Source organism: Acomys minous (genome assembly GCF_964271855.1).
Source record: "Acomys minous genome assembly, chromosome: 6".
NCBI lineage: Eukaryota > Metazoa > Chordata > Mammalia > Rodentia > Muridae > Acomys > Acomys minous.
The window spans coordinates 100,286,552-100,314,250 of NC_140487.1; the positions used below are offsets into that span (position 1 = coordinate 100,286,552).

General features: G+C 49.0%; 1 long non-coding RNA gene across 3 annotated transcripts in view; it reads right to left on the reverse strand.

Moving 5' to 3' along the window:
• Positions 1-421: 421 nt before the first annotated feature.
• LOC311600811 overlaps positions 422-27,699 on the reverse strand; it is a 133,805-nt gene continuing 106,527 nt past the window's right edge. For all 3 annotated transcript variants that reach the window (XR_014780365.1, XR_014780366.1, XR_014780367.1), the window contains 4 exons: positions 7,945-8,081; positions 6,183-6,343; positions 3,893-4,060; positions 422-983 (listed from right to left, as the gene is read on the reverse strand). This is a non-coding gene — a long non-coding RNA (uncharacterized lncRNA). The remainder of the gene's footprint in view (positions 984-3,892; positions 4,061-6,182; positions 6,344-7,944; positions 8,082-27,699) is intronic.

Consider the following 27,699-nt stretch of genomic DNA (forward strand, 5'->3'; position numbering starts at 1 on the left):
CAGAGTTGGAAGAAACCTTAGGGACCAGTTGGGCACACCAGCTTATAGACACACACACACACACACACACACACACACACACACACACACACACACACACACACCTTTGCACATTTCTGCATTGCAGAGAAGGGCACGTTCAAGACAGAAGCCAGAAGGAATTCAGGATAACCCAGGCCAGGCTAAAATGCCACAGACCAGCTAGCTCTGCTCTTGCCTGTCCAGAGACCAGTCGGGAAATAGTCTTCTAGAAGCCTCTCCTGACCCTCTTCCGCTCCTGCCAGCCCTTTCCAAGTTGGGCTTGCAGGTTGTCCCCTGGTAGCCTCTATCCCAGTCACTCTGACCTTTGACTCTGGAATCAACTCGGCCAATTACTGCGCAGCCTCCTTCAACCTGTTTCCAAGTCAGTAAAACAGGGGTGGGGGGGGCAATGACATACACCTTGCAAGGGCGTCATGAGGCTTTCTGGAGAATGTCTGAAGCTGATGAGTGATGGATATTTAATAAACACTAGACAGGATGGCGATGAATTAGAAAAATTTCCAAATCACCCCCCCCCCACCCCCAAATTGCCTGGCAGGTGGCTAGGTGGGCGCTGGTGAGAAAATAAAACAACGAAACAGAACACGGGACTTGGAATCCAAACTCCTGGCTCTGACACTGTAGCTGTGATTTGAACAGGTGTCACCCACCCTGGGGTCCCCTCCCTCCCGCAGGATGGAGTTTCTAAAACTGTCCTCAGAGGACCGTTGGGGTTGGACGTAATCAGTCGTCTTTCCAGTAAATGAAGAACTTTTGTACGAAATGTCAAACACCGGGCTCAGCTGTAAGTTTCACTTTGGATGATCCAGGGTCTGATGTCCATAAGAATGGGGGTGCAGAGGGGGCACGTGGACAAGAAACAGCCATTGGGACAGCTCAGCTCATGAAGGCTTGCAGGCTCCGTCCTCAGCAGCATCCACCCAGGGAAGCTCCGTGCCAGCCTAGGAGACAGACAAGAGAGATGCTTGCCCTGACGACATTACTGATAGTAGCTAATGTGCACAGAGCGTTGGCTGCACGACCTTGGCCCTACGTTCTTCACACTTCCCAGAGCCCAGGTACGACTGACAGCCATCTCCCTCGGCAGCGGCAGCCAAGATTCTGTGCGGAGCAGACGTCCGGCATCTCACATGTGGTCAATAAACGGAAGCTCTAATTCTATTTGTTAGCTCAAGAGGTAACACCAGGCATTTAGAGCCTTGAGTGTTTGATCTTGTTTAATCATTTAATCCGGGGCGACAAGTGCTAAGACACGACGTGGGAAACCGTCTATAAACTTAAAAGCTTCGAGCATGTGAGTACTTGCTTGGGTTTCACGGGTGGGGGTGGGGCTGGGAGGGGGGGAGGGGGTGGGAGGGGGTGGAGGGAGAGGGCTGGCAGATGACAGCGGAAGGCATGGAGCGGTCAAGGATGAGACTGGACCGTCCAGGAACGCTTCTAGAAGGTGAATTTGAAGGGTAGGGCAAGAGAGGCCAGCGTCAGAGGGCAGGAGGACCCCACCCTCCTGCAAGCCAGGCTACAGAAGCCCTGAACCAAACAGGACAATTTTTAAAAAACGTGTAAAAGACATAAACAAGAGCAGCTGTGCACAGCTGCCGCCAAACGCTCCATCGCTGCCTTGCTGTGGACTCTAAATGACAATAAACCTTCCACCCCTTATAAATTAAGCAGACTTTCAAAAAAAAAAAAACCATATCTCCTCCTGCAACTTTTTATGGCTGTTTGGCAACTTTAATCATTTTGCAAAATGCAATTCCTGGCCATAAATTCTCTCCCAAGTACAGATTTAGGGAGATCTAGAGAACTGCAGCGGGTTGATAGGTAAGTTTTAATCTGACAAGGCCAAAAAGTCTATTAGATTTATAGGGAGGCAGCAGATACCCTGTAATTACACCAGGCTCGACCTCCCGGGAATCTCGAATGTGTGGAGGTGGGGGTGGGGGTGGTAGGGGTGGGGTGGCATAGGAGAAAAGACTGGGAGGGAAGCAGCTGGGGCAGCTGCAAGGGCAGGCCAGAAGCCCCATGGGTCAGCTCCCTGGTCTGGCCTTTCCAGCCCAGGCCATGGTCACTTCCTGAACAGGCTTCCCCATCGGGTTCCAGGTCAACGAAGCCTGTAATTGATGCTCACACACATGCATACGGTATCCACTGTGCCGGTGGCTGGAGCCGGTCATGAGGAGCCGAGCACTCTGGAAGGTGGTCACAGATCCCCGAGCAGGGTGCGGACGGAGTGAAAGGCACTGGGTTTCACTCAATTACACGTTCAACGAGCACGCTGCCCGTACTTGTGCTTTGTGTCGCACGCTGTATGAGACAGCGGGGTTGTGTACTGCACAAGACATCCTGCTAAGGTGCGTTGGATGCAGGCTCCAGGTCCGGACACTCTAATCCCAGAGAAGACGTGTTCAGCATGCCCAGGGGCACGACACTGAGGGCCAAATGCTAAGGCACTCATTGATATCTCTGTAGCCTCAGCTTTGGCCGTGGTGTGGGGCTCGGTCTAATAGGGACCTCAGGAACAAACTGGCAGTCTATGGCCAGCGCAGAGTTTTAGGACATATAAATATAACATGGACCTTTACTCCCTTGTCTGTTTCTCTCCCTCCCCTCGCCTCTCCTTCCTTCTTCTTCTTCCTTTTCACGTGTTATCATTTCTCACTCTATCTCATATTCTGAGAATAACTGTACATTCTGCTTGGCTCTAGTGTGAGCTCCAGGCCGTGGGAGAGAGCTAAGGATGGTGAAGGAGTAAACAAAGGAAGACCTGGGACAGGAGATAAAGCACGCAAACCCACAAGCCCCTGGTGGCACGGCAGGCAGACAGACTGCCCAAGATGCTAGAGCCCTAATCTTGGAGACTGAGAATCAGACATGTCACTCGGCCCACGAGGAGCTAAGGCTGCGGGTGTGGCTGGTTGCACACAGAGCGCTTGCCCTGGCTTACCCGTGGGACCCCCTGTTATCATGTATCCTGGCAAAGTGGAATTGGAAGGGAGAAGAGGAGTCAAGTCAGAGTGAGGTCCCATAAGACAGATGTGACCAGCCAGCGGAGATACAGGAAGGGGCCCAGAGCCAAGGAAACAGGACCGTAAGGAAATAGAGCCACACCCCCTTGACCTTTGAACCCCAGGCACACCTTGACTTTAGTCCAATGGAAACTATCTTAGACTTCAGGCCCTCAGACTGTAAGATGATAGATACGTGTTGAGCGAATCAAATGCTGTAAGCTATTACAGCAGCGACAAATGGGTGCTATTGAAGCTGAGGCCGGAAGTTCCGATGGACCAGCGCTTCAGAGAACAGGAGAAGCACACCCAGGGTTATCCTCTGTGGTCCTCATTTTGCCCCATGTGCACTACAGTTTACACATCCCCACATGAAGGTGGATGTGTGAAGATGGCCTCCCAGTAGGTATACAGGGGACAGAGGCTTCTAGAGGAAACCAAGTCCCAACTGGGTTATTTAGGGGTGCTAGTGATTAGACCTGGGCCGGGGCGTGTCCTGGGAGGCTTCTGTGGTTTGTCTTCACTGCAATCCTGGGTGTTGGGTCACACAGTGACTCTGACCCACTCAGAAGTGCCCCCGCCTCCCCTTGGAAGTGGTGGCAGCTCCCCGAGCTCCACATTCCTTTGTTGGTACAGCGATGGCAGTTACTGCTCTTCCTGGCGTGTTCTGTAGCTTAGATGAGAAAGTTCACAAACACAGCAATGGTGAGAATATGGCGCTAAGCAGGTACTGCTGCCATTGTTAGAGATGATGTAAAGACTTCAGGGTCACCCCAACAATATCCCTGGTATTCATACCCTTGTGCTATCTCCTCCCATATACGTGGGCAGAACCTGTCACTTACCTCTAATAGACCTGGAAAGGTGAGTGTCCCTGTATAAGCTCTGCCTTAGGTACAGGCTCTTGCTTTGATGTAGTCAGTGACCATGCTGAAGAAATCCCCAGGACCAGTGACTATGGGTCCCTCAGAGTTGAGGGTCTCCGCGGCAGACAACCCAGCAAGAGTGAGGTCCTGAAGAGAAATAAAAGTCAGCAGACTATAGAGAGCTCTTTGAAAGCAGACGCCCACCACCACCACCACCAGCTCATTGTTTAATCCTCCTGAAGGATGACCCCAGTTGACACTTGATGGAGCTATGTGAGACCCCAGAAGAAGAGTCAGAGAAGCCACCAACCCACCACTGTGTTTAGAAACGTATCACTTAAAGCCACCAAGTTTGAGGCCCCTTTTTTAGAATCCACGCAGAACGGACAATGAACCCATCACCTAAGCCCGGTGCCTCCCATCTTACAAGTGGAAACGGAAGATTGAGAAAAGGGGGTTCTGGGGGCCACACAGCTAGTCCAAGGCCCAGCCCATGACTCTCCAATTCTAGAACCCTTTTTATTAACCCCCCCAAAAAGCTGCTGTTCCTCCCCCTAGGACAGTCAGCTCACCTAAAGTTGCCGTTCCCTCCCCCTTGGCGTTCCTGTTCCTTCTCACCCTCCCTCTGTTCCCTTTCTCTTCCCCTTCTCCCCTCCTTACCCACACCCCACCACAGGAGAGTCCTTCATGACTCCCCACCCGCTCAGCCTTCTGGCCTTCGGGCTTCCTCTTGGTTTATCCCTGACAGCAAGCAGGCACCTACATAGTTATGCTCCACCTGGCCAGGCCTCAGATATCCACGCCGCTGTCTTCTAATGCCACCAGACAAGCTGAGTTACCCCCCCTGGGCTAGAGGCAAGCTCTCAAGCAGGCCTCCGAAGTTCAGAGGCAGTCCGCGACAGATGTCTCAAGCTTCACCCTCCTGAAACCAGCCGGAAGTGCCGCCCTTGACTGCACTGGCACTAGCCTGTCAGCAGCCTTCCAGCCCTACGGTCCTTCCCCTGAAGGAAAGAGGAGCTTCTTTAGAGGTAGGAACAGAATAAAATATAGATAAGCATTAGTCAAATGAAATTAATGCTTCCAATATTGTTTTAAGCTTGCTCATATGCATCAAGCATTTATGAAGTTGCCGTTTATCACATGAGAATATTGCAGTTATATATTAGCTGACTGTCTGGTGGCCACTGCAATGGCTCTCCCTGGACCCCAGGTCGCCCTTCACAGGCAAAGTCAGCCTTGGCGGCATCCATCTCTTTCCTCTGCTGACGCATCCCCAGATACTGATAAAAGGCCTTGCCCCCAACAACATATGAATATTTAAATGACAGTTAATTATTCAGCATATAATGATATGATTAGCATCCGCTTTATTGCTGGCTGTGGGCCCAGCCAAGTCTTTGCCCCACACTGAGGGGGTGATGAGGAAATGCCAAAACGCAGGCAAGCCCCAGGTCTCTGCAGGGACCCGTTTGGTATTTGGGGGGAAATGACCCTGAGGACACCCCCAGCTGTTCTGTGTCAGGCTACACTTTGGGGTCTAGGAAAGAAATACAGCCAACAGAGTCTCTGTTCATGCAGTGCTCAGAGTCGCCCTGCCGAGCATCACTTGGATCCTGAAGCACCAGGAAGTCTTAACCTTCTCCTCCACCGTCTTTCCCCTAGAAATGAGGAAAATGACGTTTCAGGTGATTGACATATGCGAGGTCACACCATGTGTGGAGGACCTGGGATTTGAACCCCTGACTCCTGAGAGCTTGCTCTACCAGCTACAAGCAAAGCTTCTGCACCACACAGGAAGCGATGCCGAGACGGCAGTGCAAGCAAAAGACCTCAAGACGGTGAGGCTGAGTCTGGATGAAGACGAGGCGGGAATGGCTTCTACCAGATAGCATTGGCTCTAGGCATTGGGGAATAGATGAATTTGGGGTGCTAAGTGGTGGGAGACATCCAGGCCAAGTAACCTCAAAGAAGCAAAAGGTATGGGGTGCAAAGATGAGGGGCACCAAAAAAAATGCACACATAAGGGCTGGAAAGGAAAGATACTGAGGGGAAGGTTAGAAGAGGTGGCAGAGGGCTCACACTGCCTGTATGAGGAGTGGTATACAAGGTGTGGTGCACATGCCTTTAATCCCAGCACTTGGGCAGGCAGAGATCTCGGCTGAGTTTGAGGTCAGCCTGGCCCTACCTAGTAAGCACCAGGTCAGCCAGCGCTAAGAAATGAGATCCTATCTCAAAAATATAAACAAACAAGTTAATTTCTTTCCCCTACCTTGGCACCTCTGAACCCTAGCTTGTCATCCATAAAGTAAGTTCCTTTTCCTCAAAATGTGGGTCCAAATAAGAAACTCCGCCAAGGGGGCCGGCGAGATGGCTGAGTAAGTAGAGATGCTTGTCACGCAAGCCCCGTGACCTGAGTTCAATCCTTGGGATCTACATAAAGGTGAAAAGAGAGAACTGACTCCACAAAGTTGTCCTCTGACAAGCACATGCATGTCACGGCATGTACGCCCCTACATACGTCACATGCACACAATCATAAATGCTATTTTTCAAAGAAGCTCGTCAGAGGGCTGACATATAGCAGGTGGTCTTATTACATCTATGTCATATTTTCAAGTTGTATGTCAAAGAAGTTCAAAAATCCAGGCCTGGCAGCACATGTTGGGAAAAAAAAAAAAGAAAGAAAGTTCAAATAAATATGGATACCAGTCCAGGTGCACAGCAGCATTAGCTGCCCAGTCCCTGGGACCTCGTGAGGCCTAGCCACTCTGTCTCAGTAGCTAGCTGCTGCCAACTAGGACTAACCAGTTTACAACAAAACCAGGGGTTGAGAAGCAAGTTAAATGACACCTGGAAGAAACAAGTCAGTGGATTTAAGAGAAAATCTGCACCAAAATCAAAGGCCTAGAGTCTTCGAAAATGAAATACAGTAATTTTTAAAAGTTAAGAGGGCAATTCTAGATCTTAAAAGACATGGTGGTGCACGCCTTTAATCCCAGCACTCGGGAGACAGAGGCAGGTGGATCGCTGTGAGTTCGAGGCCAGCCTGGTCTACAAAGCGAGTCCAGGACAGCCAAGGCTACACAGAGGAACCCTGTCTCGAAAAACCAAAACAAAGTAGATCAAGTGTTACACATAAGAACATAGTACCTGATCGAATGCCAGTTTCTATGTGTGTGCACACATGTGTTCATATGTTCATATGAGGCTGCAGGCACATGTGTTCATATGCATGAGGGGCACATGTGCACACACTTTCATGTGCATGAGGCTGTACACATGCATGCACATGTTCATTTGTGTGTGAGCCTACATGTGGGCACACCCGGCTATAGGTGTGAGGTTGTATGTGTGTATACCCAAGTTCAGATGTATGAGTTTGTACGTATGCCTTCACATGTTCATATGTGTGAGGATGCGTGTGTGGGGGGTGTGTGTGTGTATGTGTGTGTATGTGTGTGTGTGTGTGTGTGTGTGTGTGTGTGTGTGTGTAGGCTAGAGCACAACCTCAGGTGTAACCATTAATTAATTAATTATTTCTAAAGACTTTTTTTGAGTCATGTGTATGTTTATGTCTGTGTGTGGATGCTACATATGTGTGGGTGTCTGTGGAGGCCAGAGAGTGTGTCTGTCCCCCTGGAGCTGCCTTTACAGATGTGGGCTGCCTGGCATGGGTGCTGGGAGCTGAATGTGGGTCTTCTGAAAGAGCAGTAAGCACTCCTAAGCCAGAGCCATCTCTCCAGCCCCATTCACCAAGTTTTTTAGACAGAGTCTCTCACTGGCCTGGAGCTCAAGTAAGCTAAGCTGGCTGTCCAGCAAGCTCAGGGACCACCTCCCCATCCCTGGGATTATGAACCATCACTGCCCACTGCCACACCCTCCTTTTAGTAAGTAAGTATTGAGGAGCAAACTTCGGTTCTCAGGCTTGCATGGCAAGCACTGAGCCACCCTCCCAGCCCAGAACGCAAATTATTTACCTTAAACGAAAGATGTAAAACCTTATTTTAGAACAATTGGGAAACGTGACTGACCTGAAAAGTGCTGTTTTGGAATTCGCTGCTGATTTTCTCAAGCGCAGTAGTGATGTTGTGACTGTAAAGGACGTCCCCATACCTGGGAGGAGCATCCGGCGCATTTAAAGATGCCTAGTCACAGTATCCAAACTCACCTGCCAAATACGATACCAAAAAGAGACGGCTGTAACAATGTAGCAAACAGTTTCAACAGACAGACTCTCCGTGCAGGATTCTGATTCGTGTGTAATAATGACACTATTCTTCCAAACTTGTCCATAAGTTCGAAAATTTTCCCAAAAATTAAAAGTCAAGGGTGAAGGGAGAAAGTGCAGGACCCAGGCTGGCGGAAGTGAGCTCCGACAGCTGCAGGGACCCCACCCAGTCAATGCAGGCCGACCACCCATGGCCAAGGGCTGGGTCACCACTGCAAGCGATCCTTCCGGCAAGGGCTCTAAGCTGGAGAGGGCAGAGGGTCATGGGCCCAGCTGTAGCTCCACTTCCCCGCAACACCCCTTTTGAAAGGTCAGTTGCCCAGACATGAAGAAGGGCCCTGTCCCTGGGGGAGGATGGAGCCAGAAGCACTCTGGGAGGCTCACTGGGAGGTGACTACATGGACACTTGCCCCTTGGGACAAAAACACTCTTGTTTTTTCCAGCATGAGCTTTAAGTCCCTGGTGCGAGAGTTCTCGTTGGTTCTTCTTCTACATCATGCTCCAAAGCAGCAACCGCCCACTCCTGCCTGCAGGAGGATGGGAGAAGAGCTGTCTGGCCATGGTGTGCTTGGGGCTCAGATCACAGGAACATAGGGGACTTCATGGACTGGGCCAGGTTCCCAAGTGAAACAAGCTTAAAAACCTATGGCCTTCAGCTCTCTTTCATAGACCCCCAAATGACATTACTATCTCAAGAGTTCAAGTCAAGGGTACTCACGGGGCTGTTAGCAGATGCTTCTCCAACGGACTCTCCCCCAAATCTATTTCTATTCACAGCCCTTCTGAACAGCTCCCGCCGCCACACCGTGTCGGAATGCCTTCAGGAAGTTCTGCTAAGAGCTATCTTTTAGCTTGTTACGGTTTGGATTCAGAACGTCCCCCACAGGCTTATATTTTAAGTGCTCGATCCCTGGCTTGTAGAGCTATTTTTTTAGGACTGGGGAGCCTTTGGGGGGGGCGTTGGGCTCCCCAGTTGATGGGAGAATTAATGTCACCAGAGGCAAACCTCTGATGGCTCTGCTCACCCCGGTTCCTGGCTAGCTGACTCTGATTCCTGGTCAACCACCACAGGGACATCAGTCACTTCATACTCCCACCGCCACAGATGGAGCTGCCCCCCCCCGCACCCCGCACCCCCACGCAGTCCCTGATAGAAAGCACTGACATCTCTAGAATCCTTGTGCCAACATAGACCTTTTTCCTCACCAATGTTATTTCCACCAGGCATTTTGTCAGAGTGACACAAAGGTAACAAATGTGCTCCTGGGACAAATTTAGCTTCTGTCTCACCTTGCTCACCCACAGTCTTCCCTGTTCCATGAACTAAAGCAAAATTCCATATGATACGGGTGTGACATTCATGAGAAAAGCTGAGCTGGAAGTAGGGGAGAAGGGCAGGCGTGACTGCTCGGCAGGACTGAGGATTTATTGAGTTGTAGGACCAACTATTCTGAAGACAGAGCTCGATTGTCCTACGGTGTGTTTGTGTGTGTGTGTGTGTGTGTGTGTGAGAGAGAGAGAGAGAGAGAGAGAGAGAGAGAGAGAGAGAGAGAGAGAGAGAACATGTGGGTATATGATATGCATGTGTGTATGTGTATGTGTAAAAAAGACAGTGCATGCATGTGTGTATGTGTAAAAAAGGCAGTGCACATATGTATGTGTGCACAAGTGCAGGCATGCACATACATATGTATGCAATATAAGCCATCGGGCACACACATGTCGCAGCGTGAGTATGGAAGTCAGAGTCAGCCTATCTTTGCTCTCTTAACAAAGTGGCCCACATGCTAAGATGGCCTGGGTCTCCTCAGTCCCATGGTGGGGACCTCAGGCTTTTTCACACAGTGGCACCATGCCAGCTAGGAGGACATCTTGACCTTTGCTATGCCCCTGGTTCCTGTGTGGCCCTGTTCATGCTATCCAGGCCCAGCTGTCAAGGACAAAGCCCCTTGTCACCTCTTTGTACTACTTCTTGGAGCTTAGCAACTCAGTACCGGGTGTCAGTCACACTGTTCTTGCTCCAGGGGCACAGAGAGGCTCACAGGGTACCCTACTGCCTCTGACCACCCATGAACGGGGGGCCTCGGGGATCGTTCAAGAGAAGCAAGCCACTCACTAAGGACCCTGGACACTCTGGGTGGTATTTCTGACACCCAGGGGCTTTGAGAGGCTCTGACAGCTGCCGGTGGGGGCTGGGAGGCAGGTAGAAGGAGAGGGGAAAATGCATTTTTAAAGATAACCTGAAGGCAAATATAATATTTATACTTATTTATCCTCAGAGCTCACTCGCAAGGCCCCAGACATGTCTAATGAGCAGGAACTGCAAAATGGCCACGAGTCCTGCTTGTCTGTCTTTGCAGAGGCTCCTAGCAGTCACACGGACCCATATTTTTCAACTGTGGGACCGCTGCAGGCAAAACGGCTGTAAGGAGTACTAGAGCTTGTAGCAAGTGTCTGACTCCCAGAGGCATGGAACCACAAAACTGCCAACCCAGGAAAATGAGGTCCCCTCCCCTTCACAGAACACAGAGCTTCCACACGTATGCCCGAACTCAGGGTGCTGACATACATATGTGCTCGCACATGCTTATGGTGAGGTGCACTGAGATCTTCTGTGCCCCTTACACCTCTTTCATAGGCCTGTAGACGCCTCCCTGTCCAATTCCGTACATATTCTGTGGTGCAGGCAGCACAGTGCACACTACGGCAGGACCCTTGACGGCTGAGGTCTTGTTCTGGTTAGGATTCTTACGTGCTCTAGTTACTCTGGACACAGATTATGAACATGGCCTCCGGGAGCATCGGGGTGGCTCAGTGGGCAAGCGTGCTTGCCACCGAGGCTGAGTTCAGTCCCTAAAACTCACGTGGTGGAAAGGGAAAGCCAACTCCTGAAAGTTGTCTTCTGACCTCTTCATGTAGCGTACATGAACACGCACATGTGTGTGCGCGGGCACACACACACATACAGAGTAAATAAATGGTTATAAAAATGGTGATATATATATATATAATAAAGATATGAAAGGGAAGAGAATGACATAGAGTTTACAATATAGTTAACTTTAACTCAAGTAGCCATGAGAAGCATCTATATGTATAGTCAAACAAATACATATGCATACATTTAAACAGAAAAACATATGGTTATAAAGAAACATGTGCACATACAAACACTGCACAATTAGACTGGGGTTGGCTTCCAGGCCATACTCTTGGGGACAGATGAAGCCCTTAGCTGTTGGGACTGCATTTGCCATGGGTCATGTGGCCTCAGGCTGGGTCAGGCTTGCTGCTTGCTGCACCTCCTGAAATTGCCAGGACTCCCTTTCACTGTAGCACTTACTACAGTTGTTGTCCGAGCGCTGTTTGTAATGTTGGTTTTCCCAGGCTGCAAGGGGGGGGAGGGCTGTATCTCCTCCCTGAGCGTTTACTAAGAAGGCGCTTAATAAAGATATAGGTGACTGAAGTCAGGACCCCTCTCTGCTGTTGTGTGTCCTATCTGTGTCCTCTGACCATTCAGTGGGCACCAGGAGGGCCATTTCATTAATGTCAACAGCAGTGAAAACCCTGGCTTTGTCTGAAACGTGCAGCTCTCAAACAGAGCACAAAGCCTGCAGTTTCTAACAAGGTGAGTTCAGACTCTGGGCTGCTGGCAGCCTGGGTAACTGGGAAATGGCATCTTTCCACGTTACAGTTTGAGCCTGGATAGCACGAACGGGGTCACACAGGAACCAGGGGTATAGTAAAGGTCAAGATGTCCTCCTAGCTGGCATGGTGCCACTGTGTTTTGAAAAAGCCCGAAGTCCCCACCATGGGACTAAGGAGACCCAGGCCATCTTAGCATATGGGCCACTTTGTTAAGAGAGCAAAGACAGGCTGACTCTGACTTCCACACTCACGCAGCGACATGTGTGTGCCTGATCGCTTACATTGCATACATATGTATGTGCATGTCTGCACTTGTGCACACATACATAAGTGCACTGCCTTTTTTACACACACACACACACACACACACACACACACACACACACACGTATATATGCAATGGAGCTAAGGAGGCCCAGGCCGTCTTCAGCAAATGGACCACTTTGTTAAGAGAGAAAAGGCAGGGCTAGGCTGCATCTCCGCTAGCGGAATGCTAGTTTTGCACGCAGAGTTTGGCTTCAGTCTCCAGAGGATAAAAACAGGGAGTGACTGTGCATACGTGTAAACCCAGCGCTCTGAAGGATGGGCATTGGGGTTACCCTAGGCTACCCTAAGTTACCCTAGGCCAGTCCCGGCTACATGAGACTCTGTCTCAAAACGAGGTGGCGGAGGAAGAGGAGGAGGAGGAGAGAGAGAGAGAGAACTCTACTCATAGAACTCAAGAAAAAGGAGGAACTGGGAAAGAGGACATGCTCTGAGCTGCCTTGGAGGGGGTTTGGGGAGCGGGTATTTTTAGAAAGCCGCATATACATTCTGGTGATTTCCCAGTTTGAGAGTCACTGAGGTAAAGTGGGGGTGGGGAGTGGGGGGGATGCTGGAGTGAGGTGTGAGGCCAGCTCCTCAAGCTTCAGAGAAGGTGGAAACGCCCCCCACCCTGAAATTGCTCTGCCTCCTGTCTTCTGAGGACACTCCCTCCTCTTCAGAGCTCCCGTAGGCCTACATCAGCCTTGAGTGGTCCAGAGGAAAACGCGGCTTGAAGTTAGATCTTCAGGCTGCGGAGGCTCCGCCCCTTTTCACTGGGCACAGATTCCAGCTAGTGTAGTCAGTCGGAGCGTGCCTATCTGTCACTGCCATCTCACATGTGGGATCCAGCCAGAACGGCAGGCCATGCATTGCCCCCGTCACCGTGGGGGGGGGGGGGAAGAAACCGTCTTTCTTCCCTCATGTCTGTGAGGGCAGGGGAGGTGGCACAGCAGCATGATGAATGGATGTCACTCCCATGTTGCGTGACAGTAAACAGCTCCTACCATTTGCTTGCTCCCTGTGGTGGTTTGGATAGGGATGGCCCCTCACAGACTCGTGTGTTGGAATGCTTGGCTCATAGGAAGTTGCACTATTAGGAGGCGTAGCCTTGTTGGTGGAGGTCTGTCACCGTGGAGGCGGGCTTTGGGGTCCCCTATGCTCAAGCCATGCCCAGTGGGACACAGTCGGCTTTTGCCGCCTGTGGATCAAGATGTAGAGCTCTCGGCTCCTTCATCAGCACCATGTCAGCCTGCATGCCTCCACGTTTCCTGCCATGACGACAGTGGCCTAAACCTCTGAAGCGGTAAGCCAGCCCCTATTAAATATTTTCCTTTATAAGAGCTGCCACGGTCACGGTGTCTTGTCACAGCTATGAAACCCTAAGTAAGGCGCTTACGTATGACTAGTCTAAACCTGTCTTAACAATATTATTCTCAGTGCTTGGTTTATCCCAGGTCGGGGCTATGACATAGAACGAAGTCTGTCGGACACTTAAAAAAGGAAATAGATAGTGGCGGAAGGTGGCACACATCTTTAATCCCAGCACTCGGAAGGCAGAGGCACACAGATCTCTGTGAGTTCGAGGCCAGCCCTGTCATGCTTTAAGTTGTAACTACTACCATGCCTAAGAGAGCCATGAAACAAAAATGCCTCTACCCTGTAAGCCCCCTTGCCCAAGAACAGGCGCTTCCTGAAGTGCTGGAGGCTATTTGTCAGATCACAGGACACATGTTTTCACTCCCCCTAAACAACTGCGACATATGTGCTTGATCACATGTGGGCGGGAGGTACGTGGGCAGGAAATACCTCAGGATGTACTCTGCTTCTGACTGGACCTGATGGACAATACTGCAGCCATTTGCTTTTTTAAGCCTCTGCAAAATGTGACTTGTAACCATTTTCTGGGAACCTGGGAATGGACCTGGCCCAGAGTCCATCATCCTGGCCAGCATTTAATTAAAACTTGCTTCAGATTTGTCTCAGAGTTGTGGTAGTGCTCTTATTCTTGACCTGCGGGATCAACACCACATAGAGAATTCCAAGGCAAGCCAGGACTACAAAGCAAGACTGGGTCTCAAAAACAGAACAAAAACAAAACCAAAAACAAAACCAGACACAATGAGCAGATGGCTGATGACTGGGGCCTCTAGCTTTAGATGCAGCCATATTATTGGTCCGATCACTGTTAGCTGCTGCAGCCATCTTGCCAAGAGGGAAGGAGACATGGCCCACCTTCTGAGGGCAGTAGGGTGAAAATCTAGGAAGTCTCTCTCTCTCTCCCTCTCTCCCTCTCCTTCTTCCTCTCTTCTTCTTTCTCTCCCCCCCCCCCATGCCCTGCTCTCGTGTGTGTGTATGTGTGTGTGTGTGTGTGTGTGTGTGTGTGTGTGTGTGTGTGTGTAACACAGGCAACACCAGGTACAACATCACTCTCCACCATATATTTTGAGACAGCGTCTGGAACCCATAGACTCGGCTAGACTGACTGGTCAGCAGAGATCTTTCACTCTAGGCCCCCCAGTGCTGGGTTCCAGCCACAGGTCACCAGCATGGCTTTTACAGGACTCTTGGTGATCCAAACTTAGGTTATCTCCTTAGCGCGGCCTTCCCCGGTCTCTCTGCGCCTCCTTTTCTCCAGGATAAACGCTCTGGCTTCTTCTACCCTTCCTTACAGCGGCCAGGCCGATGTCCATCCCTACAGGAGGTGGAGGCAGGCCTTGCCTCCCAGGCACGTCTGCAACACCAATGATGGCCACTAGTTACATCCTGAGAGACCCACCCTAGAGCCTCTAGGGATGAGGTGGGGACAAGGCTCTGTTTCCCAAAGCCCCGCCTTAGCCTTCCTACATCTGGGTAGTCCTCTACCCATCAAAATGTCATTCCCACCAAGAAGAGACTTGATACCCTATGATCATATAGAGGGGGAGGTAATCCCCCTCAGGAACAGTCATAGGGGAGGGGAATAAGGGGAAATTGGGAGGGAGGGAAGAATGGGAGGATACAAAGGATGGGATAACCATTGAGATGTAACAAGAATAAATTAATAAAGGAGGAAAAAAAATTACCCCCTTAAATAAAAAAAAAATGTCATTCCCATTCACACTCCTACTTAGAACAGGTTGTCTCTACATCTGGAATGCTTGTAGCCTAAGACTGATGGTAGGACATTGGAGTAAGCACGCTTAGCACCCCCTCCTCCACCACCGCCCCCCCCCACCCCCCCGTGACACACTGGTGGGCAGGCGGCAGCCATTTTGGTGGAGGTGGGGCTCAGTGAACATCACAACTCCAAACTCCGTCTTGGCCTCACAGCCATTCATTAGAGGCTGAGGGTGCTGGCCGGGGGCCAGGAGAGTGAGTGGCTTATTTCTGTGCCATTATAGCTTGAGTCCATATGCAAACCAGAGGACTGTGTCTATAAATAAGATATTATAGTTAAATCAATATTGATTATTAGGAGTTAGTGTTATATTTAAAGCCATAAAATGGAATAAATATTATGCTAAAAGTATCCTAAATCTCATGGGTAAATTCACTTAGTAAGACAAGGAGACAGGCCTCCTATTGACGGAGCTGCGACCTGATGTCCCAGTCACTACAAAGAGCTACCAAGCAGATGGCTGTCCCTTGTAGAAGCAGGGAGGGGCAAAAGTGATTTGGGGATAGTGCATATATGTCCATCAGCCCACTCCTCGGCCGTATTCTCAAAACACTAGCTTAAGGGCTGGTAAAGACACTCAGCACAGCACGATGCTTGCCTAACATGTACTAGGCTCTGGGTTCTAAATTTAAAAATAGGTAGGCAGGTAGGTAGGCAGACAGACACTGGTTTGTTTGTTTGTTTGGTTTTTTTTTTTTTTTTTTTTGAGGGTTTCTCTGTGTAGCCTTGGCTGTCCTGGACTCACCTTGTAGACCAGATTGGCCTAGAACTCTCAGAGACCCACTTGTCTCTGCCTCCCTGAGTGCTGGGATTACAGGTGTGCGCAACCACGCCCGGCTGACACTAGTTTATTCTGACAGTAATTTGGTTTTGCCAAATTTATTTACTTTTATTTTTGATTTTGTGTGTCTGTATGTGTGGATTAGATGGGGGGGGGCAGAGGTCATGTCACATGTGTCACCGTGCACATGGGGAGGAGGCCAGAGGGTAACTGTGTGGTCATCTTGCCTTCCACCTTTATGTGGGTTCTAGAGAGTGAACTCAGCTCGGAGACCTGCTCCACACTCACCTTTACCCACCGAGCCATCTTGCTGCCACCACCTCCCCCATTTCTTTTCTTTTTTTTAATTTTAAAATAAACTTTATGATTTAAAAAACTTGAAAATACAAAACATCAAAAATTTTTTCCAAATTTAGTCTTCTAAACTTTTTTTCCTTCATCGAGAGGATGAAGCTGGCATCAGCATGCCCTTCAATGGCATGAGACCCAAAGGCTCCCACCAGGCTCCCACCATTTAAACTTCCCATCGTCTCCCCGCACCGAGCTGAAGACCAACTCTTTATTTCATTTGAAACAGATGTGTAGGTAACCCCAACTCTTTTGGAACTTGTTATGTAGCCAGGGTAACCCTGAACTCTTGAGCTTCCTGTTCCTGCCTTCTAAGTACTGGGTCTACAGATGTATACCACCACGCCTGGCTCTGAAAAGCAACTTTGAGGGGCTTTGAGAGACACCCTGAACACAACCTACAGCAGCAGACACTGTCAGCATTGGTGAAAAATCCTTCCAGATGATTTACTGCGTACGTCTGTGGGTGGACACGTGAATGGGGCTGAAGTAACCTGGCTGCCCTTCAATCTAAACAGATTAACCCTGCAATGTCTACTAAAACTGTTTTTGAGGGCTGGCGAGATGGCTCAAAAACTAAGAGCACTTTCTGTTCTTCCAGAGGGCCCGGGTTCAAATCCCAGCACCCACATGGTGGCTCACAACTGTCTGTAACTCCAGTCTCTGGGGATCTAATAACCTCTTTGACCTTCAAAGGAACCAGGTACGCACTTGGTGCACACTCATGCGTGCAGGTAAAACAATCATACATATAAAATAATAAAATAAGCTTTTCAAAATTAGTAAATTAAAATATACTTGTGGCTGTTTTTTTAATGAGAATGGCCCCCAGAGGCTCATATAGGTGAATGTTTGGTTCCTAGTTGGTGGAATTGCTTGGGGAAATATAAGAAAGTATGGGCGTGGTTGGAGAAGCTTTGTCACTGGGGGCGCGGGGTGAGTAAGGTTTTAAAGGTCCACTCAAGCCCCCCACCTCCTGACATCCAGCCTCCTGCCAATCAGTGTGGTGGTCAAGGCTGGAAAAGGACTCAAAATTCCCACAATCTGCCATCTACAAGCTGGAGACCCCAAAATACCTCCTGTCCGGAACCTTCCTAGGTCCCCGAAGGTAACCGGCGTCTTCTTTTCCCTCCTTCCACGGTTCCCATGGTCCTCGGCTTATCCTCATTAGCACTTACGACAGCATTTCTGGCATCTTTGCAAGTAATTTGTACGTGGTGGGAGATACATGTTCATGTGTGTGCAGATGCACATGTGTACATGTCACGGCCAGAGGTCAACCTCGGGTGTCATTTCTCCAGAAGCTACCCACCTTGCTTTTTCACCAGCCCTGAGGCTCACCAACTAGGCTAGACTGACTGGCTAGCGAGACCAAGGGATCAGCCTGTCTCCACCTCCCCAACATTGAGATTACAAGACCGCCTGTCAGTGCACCCCTACACCCAGCTTTTTCCCTGGATACTGAAGACCCAGACTCATTTCTTCATACTAGTACACCAAGCACTTTACCAACCGTGCTATCTCCCCAGCCCTACAAGTAATTTTTAACATGACAGAAAACCAGGACTGCACCCTACATGATAATTAGAAGAGCCTGTAGAATAAATGAAGACATAAATAAACAGTCATGCACACACAATGACAAAAAGGTAGAGCGGCACTCTCTGTGTTCAGCCATCAGCTGGCTAAGCCTTGCTAAGAGGCACCGGGATAGAATTCAGCACCTGAAGAGGAAATGCAAAGGTGCCGATGTGTCCATCCTCCACGGATGTGAGCAACGTGTTCCTGGTCAGATGTTTCTTTGTGAAAGCCTCGATGTTTCCTTGTGCTTTTTATTGGCTGGAGCACCTGGCTATTGTTAGATCCTGACTATTCCTGGGTCCCTGTGTGATTCTATATAAGGCATCCCAAACTGGCCACCCGCGGGCCAAATGCATCCTGCAGCTTTGTTTGGCCCAAGCTGGTATTTTTGCTTTAATTGACTTTAGTTGCCAGCATGCAAAATTCAGGAGATGCCACATAAAATCCTAGGTTTCTGGCTTCTCTTGAAAACTCAGGAGGTCTAGCAGTATCATGCTTAACTTCCTACGGTACGTCGGCCATGGCTGGAGTTGTCCTGGCTATCACACATACACGCGCGTGTGTGCACACACACTCATGAGGCCATCTTCCCCCACAAAGTCCATCTCACTAGTTTTCTGTCTGGTCCCTGAGGATCTAACTCCCCAGATCTCTGCTCAGTGAGTTTGATCATTGGGAGAAGCAGGTAGCTGAATGGGTCACAGGAGAGCAATAGCTAGAAGATTCTGGAAAACCTCTCTCCTCCAACCTGTCCATGGAGGATTTGACTTCATCTGAAAAAACGGAACTCTCCTCTCCTCTGGCCTCCAGAGGAACACATCCATCATTTCCCTGAGCGGTAGGTCTTGGTACCAAAATCTTCAAAGCTCAAGTAAAAGCCAAGCACCAAGGCCAGACCTCTGCCCCCTTACACTGAGCTGTGAGTCACAGCCCACTAAAGATGGAACTAATTTGCCCACTTAGAAGGAAGAAAGTGAAGCCACACAGCTTAGCCAGCGGCCCATACGGCACTTGTTTGATCAGACTATCTGGTTGATCCCAAGCTCAGGGCTCCTCCTGCTTAGAGACAACCGGAACTCAATTAGGCTAAGTAAGGGTCCAGCCTGGAGGATGGCACGAAGCCTCTCGGCCTTGGAAACTCCGTAGGAGCACTTACTGCTTGCCTATCATAGGCCACAGGGATGGGGGCTTCAGCTCTGAAGGCAAAGACTAGGTAAGACTAGGGAGATGATTTGACCCCTCCCAGATCACCCAGTTGTGATGATGCTCAGCAATTGGCACCCCGAGACCAGGCTGCCTCTAGGCCAGAAGAGGTTAGCCCTCTCTATAACAGACAGGAGCATTAGAAGCGTTGAAGTCCTTGACCAGGGGCCTCTCTTCTCCAGGAAGGGAGCACGGAGAGTGAGGATGGGCAGACTTTAACAGAATCCCTCCTCCCTTTTCCCTTCCCTCACCCTCACCAGCTCCTGCTGGCTCCATCAACAAACCATCGGACTCTACCCCCCCATAAGTCCTGCCCCTCCCACGGCCTTCCTGCTCCCCAGATGCACCGGAAGCCATGTCCCCTCACCTCCACACACGACCTCTAAATGCCTGTTCCCCACACAGCAGCCCCGGAGAGCCTTCTAACCCACACACCAGGACTCACACACTCTTGGGATGGGACGTGGCAGTCGCACTCAGGGACTCACGGCAGCTAGAGTGGCCTGCAGGAGATCGGTCAGGTCAACACCCCAACAGGCAACGTTAACCAGAGCCACCGTGTTTTGTTTTGTTAAGTGTTTTCAAAGAAGGTAGTGTGAAAGTCGAAAGGTGGCGTGTTGGAGTAATACAGGAGGGCTATGTGGAAATTTTGGAGGTGCAGATGATCAAAACGTACTGTGCAGCTGGGCACGGTGACGCACGCCCTTAATCACAGCATTTGAGAGGCAAAGGCAGGTGGATCTCCACGAATCTGAGACCAGCCTGGTCCATATAGCAAGTTCCAGACCAACGAGGGCTATAAGATGAGTTGCTGTATGTTATTGTCTATCAAAACGGCTTGATGTGGTCCCAAAGGTTTCTCTTCCCCCTTACAGTCACATATAAAGTGCTACAGCTCCACTGACCCTCACCTCTTGACCAACTGCCCCTCCCCCCTCCCAATGCGCACTAGGGGCCAGCTGCAACAAACGGCCTCTTCATACGCATTCCTCCAGCGAGCAAGGTCATTCCCACCTCAGATCTCACCAACTGTTTCCTTTCCTTGACACATCCTCCCATGGCCGCTTATTCTTGTCATCTAGGTCTCAGGTAGAATGTCCCCTCCTCAGAGCGTCCCTCCTGACCCTCGAGAGCGCACCTCTGGTCACTTACACTCATGTCATTTACGTTTAGTTTCTCCACAAGTCTATCCGATATGATCTTAGTTAAATATTTGCCTTCTTGTCGGTGGAAAAACCAAGCCTCTAAAGCTGAGACGCGGCGGTCTGCCTTGTTCGATATTATTTTCCCCTGTGAGTAGCTCAGAGTAACACACACAATAAATTGTTGTCAAATTAATTAATCAGTTATCCAAGTGAGAGATGATCAGGGCCCATACGAAGGCATCTGCATTAAGAGTGGAATGGAAATCTAGTGCAAAAACAGGGATCAACAGGCCAATTACAGAGACTAGAGAGGAGGGCAGAAGCCTGGGGTCTGAACAGGAGCTACTAGGTGACGCGCAGGTGTACACGCATTTAGGGGTTCAGGAAGGAGATGTAGGCTGCTGGGTGGTACTCTGGGAAAATAGGGGAGAATAAAGAGGGTTTGGAGCTGTGTCCTTCCTCCACCTGCAGTAAGAGGAGCGACTCAGATGGCTGCCAAAGCATCCCTGAAGTTAACTGGACAGATAAATTTGTGCGTTACTTTTCTTGTTGTGACAAAATTCCTCACAAGAGCAATGAAAGTAAAGCTCGCAGTCTGAGGGGACACAGTCTACAGGACTTCCTGGTAAGGGAAGGTATGGTGGCAGCAGAAGTAGCTGCTCATATTACATCCACAGTCGGGAAGCCAAGAAGGTAAAGCTAATGCTCAATCAACTCTCCTCTTCTTCTTCTTCTTCTTCTTCTTCTTCTTCTTCTTCTTCTTCTTCTTCTTTCTTCTTCTTACTTCTTTTTTTCTTTTTTCTTTTCTTTTCTTTTTTTTTTTTAATCTAATCCAGGACCCCAACCCATGGAATGGTGCCAACACTATTCAGAATGGGTCTTTCCTCCTCAGTTTGACTTCTCTGGAAACAAACACTAAGTGATCCCGAACGCAGTCGCACTGGCTGTGGTGACTAACCATTACAGCAGCTAAGCGTCTGGAGACAGGGCAAGGGAGCACGTCCTTCAGGGAGACAGGGAAATCCGGGAGCATTGCCCTTGCAATTTGGAGACACAAGGACCCAAGACCCAGTGATGATCAGTGATGAGACACCAGATTACAGTGGATTCAGAACAGATGTGAGAGCCAAGAGGTGACGGCACACACCTGTAATCCTAGCACTTAGGGAGACAGAAGCAGGCCGACCTTTGTGAGTTGAGTTCGAGGCCGGCCTAGTCTACGAGTGAGTTCCAGGACAATCAGGGATACACATGGAAACCCTGTCTGGAAAAACCAAGGGGGTGGGAGAAGAGAGAGAAAGGCGTGGGTATGAGGAGAAGACATGGGCACAACAGTGGAGAGAAACTCAGTCCATCTGGCTGGGACAGAAGGTCAAGACATAGCACAATCCAGAGAGGACAAAAGGTCCAACAATGGCTATGTTAGGTAACCCAAACCTTTGACGGGATGTGCGTGTATAACACAGCTTAAGTTCATTTCCCCAACGGGCTGCTAATGACCATGCAATTACTCTAGATACCCAGCCACATCTGCGGCACCTATGAGCATCTCTCAAGAAAAGGATCCCTTAAACCACGCACCAAATCCTCCACCAGCGTGGAAGAAGGAAGGAAGAAATGTCTGTGGGGCAGTGTGCCGAGTGATGGAGGAGGTTCTTATAACCCTCCGAGTGTTACAGGAGTAGAAATGGAGAAGATGCAGCACAAGGCTCCAGTGTGTGTGTGTGTGTGTGTGTGTGTGTGTGTGTGTGTGTGCACACGTACATGTATGTGTGTGGTATATATATACATGTGTGTGTACACGTACATGTATGTGTGTGGTATATATACGTGTGTGTGTGTGTGTAACACATACGTGCATGTGTGTGGTATATATACATATGTGTGTGTATATATATGTAGGTGTGTTTGCCCACGCATGTATGTGAGGAAGCCAGAGATCAACATTAAGTGTCTTCCTCTATTGCCCATTTCTCTTTACCCTGGAAGCTGGCTGTTTCAGTTAGAACTCGCTGGCCAGCAAGCCCTCGGAAGCCATCAATGTCCTATTTTCTACGTCCTCAATACCGAGTTTACAAATGCAACACTGCTGTGCCTGGCTTGCTCGTGAGTTCCAATAAAACTTTATTTACAAGCACAGGAAGTCTGCTGGCTTTGGCTTGTGGTCCAGAGTTGGCAGACCACTCTCTCTAGAAGAAAAGTCCCTGGCACAAGGGACAGGGAAGGAAGAGATCCCAGGCATTCAGATCGAGCCAGAGGCCTGGCCACTGTGGCTCTAACCTCACTCCAAGGGAAAGCTCCCAACTCACTGAACAAGCAAATAATAAACGAGTTTTGAAAATAATTAAAATTGAAAATTGATTGTCTGGGCCAGAGCAGATTTATGCAAAGGGCCCCTGCTCCGCCGGGAGTGGAAGGAGGGTTTCTAAGCTCTGTGTTGAACAAGCTAAGCATTTTTTCAGATTATTCCCAGCATAATATGCCAAAGGGAATAGGCTCCATTTATTATTTCCTTAAAAAAATCAATGAGCTGAAACATTCCCTCTAGACCTATAATATTTATTTCAATGTTCTGTCAATAAATATAACAAGGTTAGCTTTCTATCAGTTTAGTTGGAAGAATCATTTGAGGGAAGTTCTATTTGTTAAGCTCGATTACAGAAAGCAATCAATAAGGGAAAATTCCCTGGTCACTATAGGCAAGAAATATAGAACTCAGAGGACCCATCCCAGAGACAAGATTGATGCTGCTGCCCCCAGCCATTCCCTCCTTCCCCCCAAAGATGGGAGATATGGGTGCAGCGTTGAGTTATAGAGTGTCGAGCTAGAGCAGCTCACACATGGCGAGACTGGGACCCCGAGTGCGAGAGGGATCATTCGGTCGCAAAGAGGAAGAAAATGCAGCCGGGTGTCCCAGTACACCCCCTGTAATGCCAACACTGAGACTGCAGTGAAGTCAAAGACAGCTGGGTGAGACCCTGTCACAAAGAAACAAAATAGACAAGAAGAATTAGAACCCAAGTAAATATCCTGACCTCAGGCCGCACCCAGTTCTTGAGTCAGGTGGAAGCCGGGACAGGAGCATCAGCCTCTTACTTGAACTCACTTCCATTGCTCTGACTGTCTGTAAGACTGATCTGTAGCATGGTCTCCGACTCGTGTTTAAATGGGAGGAAAAGGGGTTCTCTGTGACTAGTGTGTTCCTGGGTGCTTACAGAGATCACCTTTTGATACTCACCCTTACACACACACACACACACACACACACACACACACACACACACACGAGAACAAGTGCATACATACACATCGTCTTTCCTAGCATCTCATTTTCGGTGTTGCTCCTGGCTTGGGCTAGACACCTCAGCTATCCCTAAGCCTTTCATAACATAAGCCTCGGAGAATAACACTGGACCAGTTGGCTCACCTCCGCCATCTACACAGCTCGGTAGTGCCTTTTCCACCCGCCCCCCAAGCTTCTCCCTCCTCTCAGTAGCATGAGGAAAGTCTTGACACTTTACTCATGGACAACACAGAATGCAAAGGAAGCACGACACTGTTAGAGTGATGAAATAGTTGTTGTTGTTATCATTATCATTATTATTACTATTATTATTATTATTATTATTGACTGAATTACCTTTATTACTGACATTTATTGGATGTGTTCTATATGCTGATCATTGACGGCTCCATGCCGTATCAGTCCCGTTCTCACTACGACTCATTGAGACAGATTGCCTAAACATCCATCTAATAAATATGAAGGGTGGGGCTTGAACAAGTGGTGGAACCAACCTAGAGGCCCATGAACAGATGAGTAAATAGAAGGCAGCATATGTACACAATGCAACATTGTTTAGCCATGAAGAAAATCAGCAGGACGCCATTTGAAGACATGGGGCAGGAAATGGAGATCATCATGTTAAATGAAATAAGCCAAGGGGAAAAAAAAGAAAGTTTTCACATTTTCCTCTAATGTGCAGAATCTAGATTTTTTTTAAAAGCATAAGGGATATGTTTGAGAAGGGAAAAAAAGATCAGCAGGAAAAAAAAAAAGAAGGAAGAACAGAAGAAGAGGATAAAGTGGACCAAATAAGATCAAAGTGACAAAAAAGAAAATAACTAATCTTTAAAAAGAAAGAAAAACACGATTTGAAGATTTTTGGTTTGGTTTGGTTTGGTTTAGTTTGGTTTGGTTTGGTTTTTCGAGACAGGGTTTCCTGTGTTAGCCTTGACTGTCTTGGGCTTGCAGTGTAGACCAGGCTGGCCTTGAACTCACAGCAATTCGCCTGCCTCTCCCTCCCGAGTGCTGGGATTAAAGGTGTGCACCACCACACCCAGATGGTTTGAAGATTTTTTAAATGCCCAAAGTTACAAAGCCAAAGACAGCAAAGGTTTAAATCCAAACCATTTAACTCTAAAAGCTGTACTCATTACCTCGGCAATCAGAAAGACCCTAGAATTATCCTAACCTAGAGGAGTGGCCTTCTCCATCCGCACCTCCGCCCATCCAGGCACTGCCAATCACCACCCCACTCATAAAAAGTGGTTCTGAGAATGGTAGGTAATATGGCTCAATGAGCAAAGTGCATGTCACACTAGCATGAAGACCTGAGTTCGGTCCCACAACATAAAAGTTGGATGTGGTGGCATGAGCCTGTCATTTCAGGTCCCGGGCAGTGAAGACAGAAGGACCCCCTGGGGCTTGCAGGCTAGCCAGCCTAGCCAAATTAGTGAGCTCCTGGTTCAGCGGGTCTCAAAAGATAATAATACTGAGAAGGACACCTAATGTCAACCTCCGGCCACCGCACGCAGAAGCACACACCCACGTTCGCATGCACACGCCAACACGTACATCCAAAGCGGGGACCCAGCAGGCTTCTGGGTTTTCATCTTTCACCTCTGAGTCCCACGGCCTAAGAGAGCCAAAGGAGGCTTCACTGAGCCTTTTGAAGGCTCTCCAAAGACACGATTCATCAGCAAGAGGTCTTGAACTTTAACTAACTTAATTCCCTACTCGGAAGCTAAGTTACTCTGCAGAGAAAACAGGAACACGTCTCCTGAACCAGCACTTAGGATGGATATTGCCAGAAAAGAACTTAACTCAAAGAGTTGAAAGATTATTTCCTGTGTTCCTGCTGTGATGGGCATTATTTTAAACTTCATCAAACAAACAAACAAACACATGCTAAACAGCCCAATTAGCAAAGTCCTAAGTGTTCCTGAGTGTGTCTCTTATGTGACCCAGCACACATTTACTGAGTCCCTACTAAGCCCAGGGGAACAGTCATCAGGCCCAGGTCATTCTGAAAGACCGGTGGCGTCGCCTTTTAAAATGGCTATACTAGTTGATTTTCTTGTCACTGTAACCAAAAGCTGACCAAAAAAAGCAACTTAAGGGAAGAAGAGTCTGTCTTGGTTCACAGTTGGAGGCAACAGCTCATCCTGGTGGGGAGCTTGCCGCAGTAAGTGCTGGAGGCTGTGGCTGTGGCTTGTTTACATCTCTGCAGGCCAGGAAACAGAAATGGAACCGGAAGTGAGGGAAGGCTATCAACTTCCAATTTAGCCCTCCGGAGATACATCTCTAGCTAGACCCCGCCTCCCGAAGGTTCTACCTGACAGCACTGTGAGCTGGAGACCAAATATCCAAACAAATGCATCTGTGGAGTGCATTTCACTTTCTTTCTTTTTTTAAGACTTATTTATTTATTATGTATACAGTGCTCTGCCCACATGCATGCTGGCACACCAGAAGAGGGCATAAGATCTCATTATAGATGGTTGTGAGCCACCATGTGGTTGCTGGGAATTGAACACAGGACCTTTGGAAGAACAAACAGTGTTCTTAACCTGTGAGCCATCTTTCTAGCCACGACATTTCACTTTCAAACTATATCAAGGACCCTAGGAAACAAGGCTCTAAGCAGTGGCTCAACCTGTGAGTCGTGACCCCTTGGGGAGTCCAGTGACCCTGTCCCAGGAGTTGCAGATCAGACACTTAGGTTATGATTCACAACACTAGCAAAACTACATTTATGAAGTAGCAACGAAGTAATATTATAGTTGGGGGGCGGGGTCACCACAACACGAGGGAGGTTGAGAACCCCAGCTCTAAAGACCGTGTCTGAGCAACAAGCATCCTACACGACAGCTGTGATGCAACAGACACAGCAATCCAAACGCACTGGGCCTAACCCGCCCCCGAGTACAAATAAGAGTCCCGTTGCCTCCGTGTCCTGGACCTTCAGAACTAAAATCCCCACCTTAAGAGTTCCCTTCCATTCCACTCCTGTGTACCCTCTCTACTGAGGAATTCTGGACACCTTAAGGACTGCCACACGATTGCCACAAATCAATGTGACCCCTGCTCAACACAGTGACAATCAACCAAACGCCACAGTGTCAGAGTTTTGCAGAGGTGCCACTCTGACTATCCCAGACAGAGAACTAGAATTCTTTTGCTCTTCTAAAGAGAATAGGTCTCTCTCTGTTGTGAGGCTTATCTAGAGAGGGGCCATACTGGGGCTACAGAGCACTGTGCAGCCTCAGTGCTCAATGAACGAGCTCTTTGAGTTGCATATATATATACATACACACACACACACACATATATATACACACATATATATGTATATATATACACATATACATATATATATATATCCTAATCCAAGAAAGAAGCTACCAGCAAGAGGTCTGAGAGGTCTAAAAGGGCTTGCTCGGGAGCCTGTGACTGACCTTGCTTGAGATAATGACTTCATGTGCCAAAGCAACCCTGAGCAAATAGATCCAAACAAAAAAAGGGGACTCCTTGGGGGGGGGGCTGGAGAGATTGGGGCTCAGAGGTTAAGAGCACTGGCTGCTCTTCCAAAGGTCCTGAGTTCAATTCCCAGCAACCACATGGTGCCTCCCAAGCATCTATCATGTGATCTGGTACCCTCTTCTGGTGTACGTGCGGGCAGAACACTGTGAATATAGGATAGATACATAAATAAAATTTTAAAAAGGAAAAGGGGAACTCCTACCTTTACAGAGTCTGTTCCCCCAACATCTCCGTCTGCCTCTCTCTCCCCACCTTCTACTGCCAGTACCAACACAAGTCCAACTCATGACCGTCGCTTACGCCCCCCCCCAACTCCCTAAGTCTACTTGAGCCCCACTAGTCTACTCTTCCCCCAGCCACAGGGCCATCTGTGTGACTCTGCTCCTGCAGTACTCCCCCTTAAAGTGCTGCAGTGAACCCCACTGCTGGAGGACAACCCTCGCACGCTCCGACCCTGAGACAGTCACGGAGAAGCACATACAATGTGGGGTGTGCAAGAACTTCACGGGGGAAGTAGAAGAGTCGTAGACATCTTTTTCCCTGTCCCATCATGCAACAGCACACCT